The sequence below is a fragment of the Dendropsophus ebraccatus genome, chromosome 13 (genome assembly GCF_027789765.1).
Source record: "Dendropsophus ebraccatus isolate aDenEbr1 chromosome 13, aDenEbr1.pat, whole genome shotgun sequence".
Taxonomy (NCBI): Eukaryota; Metazoa; Chordata; class Amphibia; order Anura; family Hylidae; genus Dendropsophus; species Dendropsophus ebraccatus.
In genome coordinates this window covers 64,069,083-64,077,370 of record NC_091466.1, presented here as the reverse complement: position 1 = coordinate 64,077,370, position 8,288 = coordinate 64,069,083, and the positions used below count along the sequence as shown (strand labels likewise).

Here is an 8,288-nt window from a genome sequence, read left to right as displayed (position 1 = left end):
AATTTAAGAAGGCCGGCGTACAAGTACGTTGGTCTTATATTAGTCCCAGCCCCCTTTTCCCCAGCAGATTTCACTAAGAGGCGCCCGAATCTGTGCTCAGCGTACGAAATCTACACCTGCTTTCAGCAGGTGTAAATCATGATAAATGAGGCGCAAGAGGAGGCCACACCTCCTCCCCGCCTTATCATGCCCCCGCAAGCTCCCCCAGTCTGCCCATCGTACGGGTGTCGTACGCCAGGGAGAAGGGGCGAATCTGCACCTTCTCCCTGGCATACGCCTTTGGCGTGCACTTCGTTAACCGCCCCCATGTGTATACACTCTGGCTGGGATTCCCTTCCCTGCTGCACAATGAAGGTAAAGGATTAATCACGGCCATGTTGCAAATCGGCAACAATGGCCGTGATTAATAATTTACTTATGTTGTGTGAACATAGCCTTAGGCTGGGTTTATATCCAGTATTTTTGTTCAGTATTTTGGTCCTCATTTTGCAACCAAAACCAGGAATGGATTGAAAACACAGAAAGACTATGTTTACATATTGTTGAAATTTAGTGCATGGCCGTCATTTTATACCAAATAATGGCCGTTATTTTATCACAACAACCGATGTTTTGAAATAACAACAATTATTTGACATCAAATGACGGCCATCAACAGTGTGTGAACATAGGCTTTCTGTGTTTTCAATCCACTTCTGGTTTTGGTTGCAAAATACTGAGCAAAAATACTGTGTATGAACTTACTTATAGCTTATTCTACAGGTAGGTCGCTGTTTAGATAGGGTTGATTTATTTTTACGACTAAAAAAAATTCTTAAATATAGATTAAAAAGGAAGAGAGCTATAATGATTTTTACAGGTGAATGCTATGGGATACCCTAGAGATGAGTGAATTAATTTCGAGGCTATGTTCACGCACAATGGGGGAGATTTACCAAACATGGTGTAAAGTGAAACTGGCTCAGTTGCCCCTAGCAACCAATCAGATTCCACCTTTCTATTTCCAAAGAGTCTGTGAGGAATAAAAGATGGAATCTGATTGGTTGCTAGGGGCAACTGAGCCAGTTTCACTTTACACCATGTTTGATAAATCTCCCACAGTATTTTTGCTCAGTATTTTGCAACCCAAACCAGGGTAGGATTGAAAACACAGAAAGGCTCTGTTCACACAATGTTGAAATTGATTGGATGGCCGCCAATTATTTGCCATTATTTTTTTTTTAAAAGGCAGTAGTCGAGGTCGACATGTGAACCAGGAAGTGCTGATCGGCAGGCACTCGGCAGTGGCAGGGGATTGGATAGGTGAGTATTTATTTTTAAGCTAGTCTTAGCAGTAGCGGATTATAATAGGTCCATTTTGCGCGGTAGCCCGGGGCCCTGAGATCCTGGGGGCCCATGACCATCCAAAAAGACATACCAGTGGTGTATTGTCTTCTGGCTACAGCTCTGCCATGATTTACCAAAAAATTGCTGTTTTTTAACCGCAATTTCGCACAAATCCGGGTTTCATGACATTTTCTATCCTGTACTATGAGCACCACACTAGTGTTACCATAGTTACAGTGGGGTGGGGGGCCCAGGCTCGGTGAACAGCCCGGGCCTGTGGTGAAAGTTAATCTGCCCCTGAGCCATAATCCTTAAAAATGTCTAGTGCTGGACAACCCCTTTATTGTAACTGGTCTTAAAGATATAATTGGACATAAAGGGGTGGGATTAATGCTAATTTGTATAAACAGGGGACCACTAGTTGCAATGGGCTTGGCTTAAAATTTTAATTTTGTATTTAAATGTTAGTCACTGACTACAAGTTACTTAGTTTAAACTAAATATTTTGTACTGAGCCCTGTCACCATGCACGTGCAGGGGCACTAACGTTTTAGAGTTTTGCCACCCCCTAGTGGCAGAGATTGGTATGACGAAATCCATATAATGGCAAATATTAGGGCGATCCAAAAAATAGATGAAGAACGGCCATAGAGATGGATATATGGAGTATGAGTGTATACTAGAAGCCAACGTAACACACCAGTAAGGCCTCGTCTCGTGATGGGACACAAAAGCTGTCAGACTGTATTTGGCTCCATCCCTTTGAGAAGTAGCAGGGATCTTCAAGCATTTAGAGCATGAAACACTGCACCCCCGATACCTCGGAGGAAATCGAGTGGCCAATTCCGTGTCCGTTCAGATGAATACCTGCTGGAGCTGAGGCCGTATCGCCTGGATAAGCCGCTTGTCTAATATCCCTAAAGACCCAGGTTCACGTCTGGTTTAGACCAGCTTATCGGGGGAAGACAGAAAAACTAGTCTTTCAATACGGACATTATGATTTTGGCAATGAGATTTTTGTAAATCATAACGTTGCTGGTTCATAATTTAGCAGGAAATATTTTTTGGGGGGAAAACATCCCTGAAAAAACGAGTGAAAAAAAAAAACGAAGAATTTAATGGAAGGAACAGATGTGGAAACCAAAAGATCTAAGATACGGAGTAACAAAGTGGATTATAGGAAACAAACGGAAAGGTTTATACTCCCAGGGAAGATGTGGGCTGTCATGTGGCTGGCACCATCTAAGTGTAATACTTCAAATAGCCACAGGGTGGTGACTGTGAGGGTGGCGTACCACAGATCAGAGAGTGGAGAGAGGAGGGACAGCATTCTTTACAGGTAGGAAAGGATGTGTAAGAATACAACCTTCTTTATATATCCTTCTTCCCAGAATTCCCAGTGGCACCTGAATGACATGTAACGTCTCCGTATGTCTTTATGACACTCTCCTCAAGGAGAATTAGTATTAATATATGTTATGTAGGTCCCTGTCGGTATATGTGTGAAGTGTATACGATAGGATTTGATTTGATATATATAATTATATATATATATATTTGTGCACTGTAAGAGGGTATTATTGGAGCACTCTATGACGGCATAGCTTGATCAGTGTATACAGTATTGTAGTGTTATTTAAGAAATGTCAGCACTGTATGGTGGTATTTGAGCATTTTATTTGTATTATGTGGTCACTGTACGTTTCTTTTTATTTGTGCACTTTTCATTGGCATTATTTGATCACTATATTTTTGTATTATTTGAGCCCTGTATTGTAGTATTTGTACACTATATGGTAGTATTATTTGAGCACTGTATTGTAGTATTATTTGTACACTATATGGTGGTCTTATTTAAGCACTGTATAGTATTATTTGTACACTGTATGGCGGTCTTATTTAAGCACTGTATAGTATTATTTTTACACTATATAGTAGTAGTATTTGAGCACTTTATAATATTATTTGTACAATATATGGTAGTATTATTTAGGCACCATATTTTATATTATTTGAGCACTGTATAGTAGTTTATTATTTAAATACTTTTTATTGCCATTTTTGGTCACTGTATTTTGGTATTATTTGAGCACTCTAGAGGGGTATCACTTGTGTACTATATAGGGGCATATTTGATTAGTGTATGGTGGCATTATCTGGCACTTTTTAGGGGTATTATTTTGAGCACTATATAGTAGTATTATTTAAATATTTTTGTTGGTATTTTATTGACTGTGTTTAGGTACTATTTGAGCACCAAATGATGGCATTATTTATATATTGTATAGTAGCATTATTTTTGTTCTTTATGTTGGTATTATTTAAGCACTTCTTATTGGTATTATTTGGTGACCATATTTTATATTATTTGAGCACTGTATAGTAGTATTATTTGAACATGTTCTATTGCTATTTTTGGTCATTGTATTTTGGTATTATTTGAGCACTGTATAGTAATATTATTTGTGCACTATATGGTGGTATTTTTGAGCAGTGTATGGTGACATTATTTGTACTCTGTATGGTGGTATTATTTTAATGCTGTATGGTAGTATTTTTGAGTAGTTTATTAGGGTATTTGAGCACTGTTTGAATGCTGTATGAAGATGTATGTCAGTATTATTTGAGCATTATATGTCAGTATTCACTGTTGTATTGCATGGTACTCTGTCTCAGGCAATGTATAGTATGTTATTTTGCAGTGTATAGTGGCGGTTTTATAGCTTTGTTATTTAAGCATCTATATGAACATGTTGTTTAGTTAACACATGGGAATTTTTAGCACCATTGAGTATTTCACGGACTGTTTGAAACTATACAGAACCACTTCCCATTGTTAGGCCTGCCTTGTTACCTAGTGACTAAAGATTTCCATAGTCTTCAAAATGGCTATTGTTAAAACTACCTATAGAAGGAAGGTCAGCTCTGAAGCACAAACAGCTGCCTGACAATTGAAATATACAGTAGATTAGAGGTACAAGAAAGGTTTATTGTTGAGAGGAATGAAAGAGGGAGCAGCTAGATCTTTCCTTCAATGTCCGGATAGAGTCGGAGCTGTCACGCCTTTATTATCTGCGTCGCATATCGCAGTCTTCGGCTTTTCCTCTGCCCTCGGTTTCTCATTTGGTTCAGTTTATTTATGGTCATTAGGCATAATGCGAGTTTATATGCTCTATAACAAGTATATAAAGACCACGCGCCAAACTATTTTGTTCCGAACCGTTCCAATTTCCTTGCCTGGGACGAAATGTCAATGTGCCAGTTTACATCAGCTGCAATTTGATTTTTTTTTTTGTTTAAATAAAATGATAACAAAACTGCCTTTTTTTTATTTTAGATTCACGCTGGGTCTGGAAAATCATTTTTCAAGCCTTCGAAGCCGAAGAAAATAATAATAAAAAAATAATAATTTCTGTGTCTTAAGGAGACCTTATCGGGCCCAGTAGGCATGGAAAATGAGTTCTATCAACCCCACCAATTCCTCCGGTCCCGTCTCCATTGTCTCAAACAGACGGCCTTACCTACTTTACGAAAGCCTCATGACATTGATCCAACTACAAGAGTTTGTTTTGTAGGTCAGTAAAATAAACTCAAATCTTTAAAAGTGTTAGAGAGGCCAACGGGATCGGAAGGATGGATCCGGACTGGAGACATTACCTGTCCGTGTTATATCGCCTCAAGCCAAATAGAACTATATGGAGCTAATCCTACACCCTCTGCCAAATCCTAGACAGGGATTACAAAAAAATCTATGGAAATCTATGAATAAAAAAAAAATATATATATGATAACCCAATTGAGATGTAATTTTTTTTACTTGCCGACACTCAGTCATAGAGTTATAGGAAGTAAAGCTACTTTTAGTATTCCAAGTTAAGTTGGAGCTCGCCATGGGGGAACCTCATATATTAGCTACAATAAAAAATTCGGTGCATCCATAAATTATACAGACAACCCATTGATTTCAATGAGAACCATGTAATGCCTCATCATTCCTCTGGGGGCACTGCAGGGTAACTGAAGACCTGCTGTCAGGTTAGAGCTGATCACCAGGGATCCTAGCAGCAGGATGTTATGGAGGAGATTTATCAAACAGGTGTAACGTAGAATGGTCTTAGTTGTCCCTAGCAACCAATCAGATTACAGCTTTTACTTTTCAAAGAATCTGTGAGATATAAAAAGTGGAATCTGATTAGTTGCTAGGGGCAACTGAGTCAGTTCTACTTTACACCAGTTTGCTAAATCTCCCCCTATGATTATTTTCGATCTTCTCTTCTATAAATGGGATTAGTCAAAGGCATAGGGGATTAGAAAAATGACAGTACACTGCAATACATTAGTCTTAGTATAGGCACCTTAGTATTGCAGTGTACTATACAAGTACAGGCATTGAGTGTTCAAGAAAAATGAAAGTAAAAAAAAGTTGACATGAAAGTATAAAGATTCTAAACAACATATCATCCTATTTATGATATTTAAAAGAAAAAAAATAGCCAACACCAGAAATGCTGTTCTTTTGTCACCTCCTCTACCCCCTCCCAAGAGGATTAAAGGGAGTGTCCAGAATTAAAAAAACAAAAACAAAAACAGCACCACCAGGTGTCCTGAGGTTGTGTGTAGTCTCAATGCACTTCAATGAAACTTAACTGCAATACCATGCACAAACTGATGACAGGTGTGGCACTGTTTTGGGGAGAATGTTATTCTAATCCTGGATATATATATATGTATATATATATATATATATATATATATATATATATATATATAAAGTTGTATGCACAGTGATTTTTTTCTTTTTAGTAGTAGTAGTAAAATATAACAACCTATATAAATATGGTATTGCTGTAATCTGACCTGAAGTATAACGTTAACATGTCATTTTTACTGTAGGGAAAATACCATAAAACCATATACATCAAAGTGTAACCATTGAGGGCCTCACTGTTCACTAGTCCCACACTCTTTCATCACATGTGCATTGTTGCTCCCCTTTGTCCCCCTACTTCCTCCTGACAGTACTTATCAGCTGCTATATGTTCTGCAGGAAGTAGTGTATTACTTCCAGTGTGACACAGTGCTCTCTGCTGCCACCTCTGTCCATGTCAGAACTGTACAGAGCAGCAGCAAATCCCCATAGAAAACCTCAGTTCCTGACATGGACAGAGGTGGCAGCAGAGAGCACTGTGTCAGACTGGAAAGAATACACCACTTCCTGTAGGATATACAGCAGCTGCTAAGTACTGGAAAACTCGATATTTTTAAATAAAAGTAATTTACAAATCTGAGTATCCCTTTAATTATTTCTTTATGTTCTATTTTAGCGGCTGATAGATTGACATGTGCTTTCTGTGAGCGCCACTTTTTACATGGCAGGGATCATGCGTTGCTTCAGCCAGGAGGACGTGTAATACACAGCAGCCGACCGAGCTGATTTCCTAAAGCTGGAACAGATGGGAGCAACAAAGTGTGGAAAAAAAAGGAAATAAAAGGCACATTTAAGATTTATGGAGCTGAAAATCAAAAACGGAATGGAAATTACTGCATGTGATGGAAATCTCTACTTCCCGGATGGAATATTTTACAGTAGGAGCTTCCGAGTCCCAGAATTTCTGTTCAATAATAATAAAAAGTATTATTCCAATATTACATGGGGATCTAACAGGCCTGTCCAGTGTAGAAAATCCCTTTTCTTACCTAAAATAGGTAATTCAAAGTCAAAGAAGCCCTAACCATCACTAGTCCTGCAGTGCCATCTGTTTCATTCCATCTCAGCTGCATATATTTAATTACTGGATTATTATCCATAGCAGAAAAGAATCAATCCAGAATGATCAGTAAAACTTCTGTTTCGCTTTATTCCAAAAATTATAAAAACAGGATAATTCACACCATCGTGGAGAACACCTGCTAGTCTTTAGTGACACTGTTCGGACACATGCGCCCTTGCTCATAGACTAGTCAAACTAAAGCACTTAAAGTCTATGCCAAAGATTATTTATTCCGTCCAAAGTGTTGTATATTATTCAAGAGATCTGCACAGTAAAGCTGTTCTATTTTTTACCTTACTGGGACTCCGTCATCTTTCTTTCAGCACCAGCACCTATACACTTACAGCCTTATGCTGCGTTTACACGTAACAATTATCGTGTGAATTTGCGCGATAACGATCGAATTTGAACGATAATCGTACGTGTAAATGCAGCAAACGATGAAACGACGAGCGAGAAATCGTTCATTTTGATCTTTGAACATGTTCTCAAATCGTCGTTGATCGTTCGCAAAGAATTCGCAGATCGTTCCGTGTGAACAGTCGTTCACCGATTTAACCAATGTGTGAGATAGGCTTAAGCGATCGCAAAACGATCGCAAAACAAATTTTCCATACGATATACCGTTCCGTCTAAACGCTAATCGTTATGAAAAAAAAACTGTTACTCCGACATCGTTAATCGTACGATCGGGCCAATTATCGTTTTGTGTAAACGCAGCATAACAATCTTGGGTTAACTCTCCCCTTTTTGATGGGTGGCGGTACCGATGGTGGATCAATAGCAACTCAGGACTACCGTGACAAGAGCCCAAGGGACCCATCACAGCCCGGCAGGTCACCGCTCATCTGGGGAATAGTATTCACTGGCCAACCTATAGCAGGTAATACCATCACACCAATGGCGTCACAACAATTACCATCACTGGCCAAGTGTTACCAACATCAACACCGTACTACACCACACGCGTCACCTATATGACAGGGGGTCCCTGCAAATGCGGACAGTTACTGAGTCACATTCATAATTCAGTCCGCAGTTACTGATGTGTAAATAGAACCTAAGGATGCAATCATTCTTACAGGAGCTGATGCAGATATCAGTGTAACTAAATGCATCTATCAGCAGCAGATCCTGCATGTGTGATTGCATCAATCTGCAGCAGATCCTGCATGTGTGATTGCATCAATC

The 8,288-nt window shown here is 39.0% G+C and overlaps 1 long non-coding RNA gene across 1 annotated transcript; it reads left to right on the top strand.

The window, feature by feature from the left end:
• Window positions 1–1,214: 1,214 nt before the first annotated feature.
• Window positions 1,215–7,267, top strand: LOC138771228 (uncharacterized). Its single transcript, XR_011359568.1, has 3 exons — window positions 1,215–1,302; window positions 4,664–4,901; window positions 6,651–7,267. It is a non-coding gene; the product is annotated as an uncharacterized lncRNA (long non-coding RNA).
• The last annotated feature ends 1,021 nt before the right edge of the window (window positions 7,268–8,288 follow it).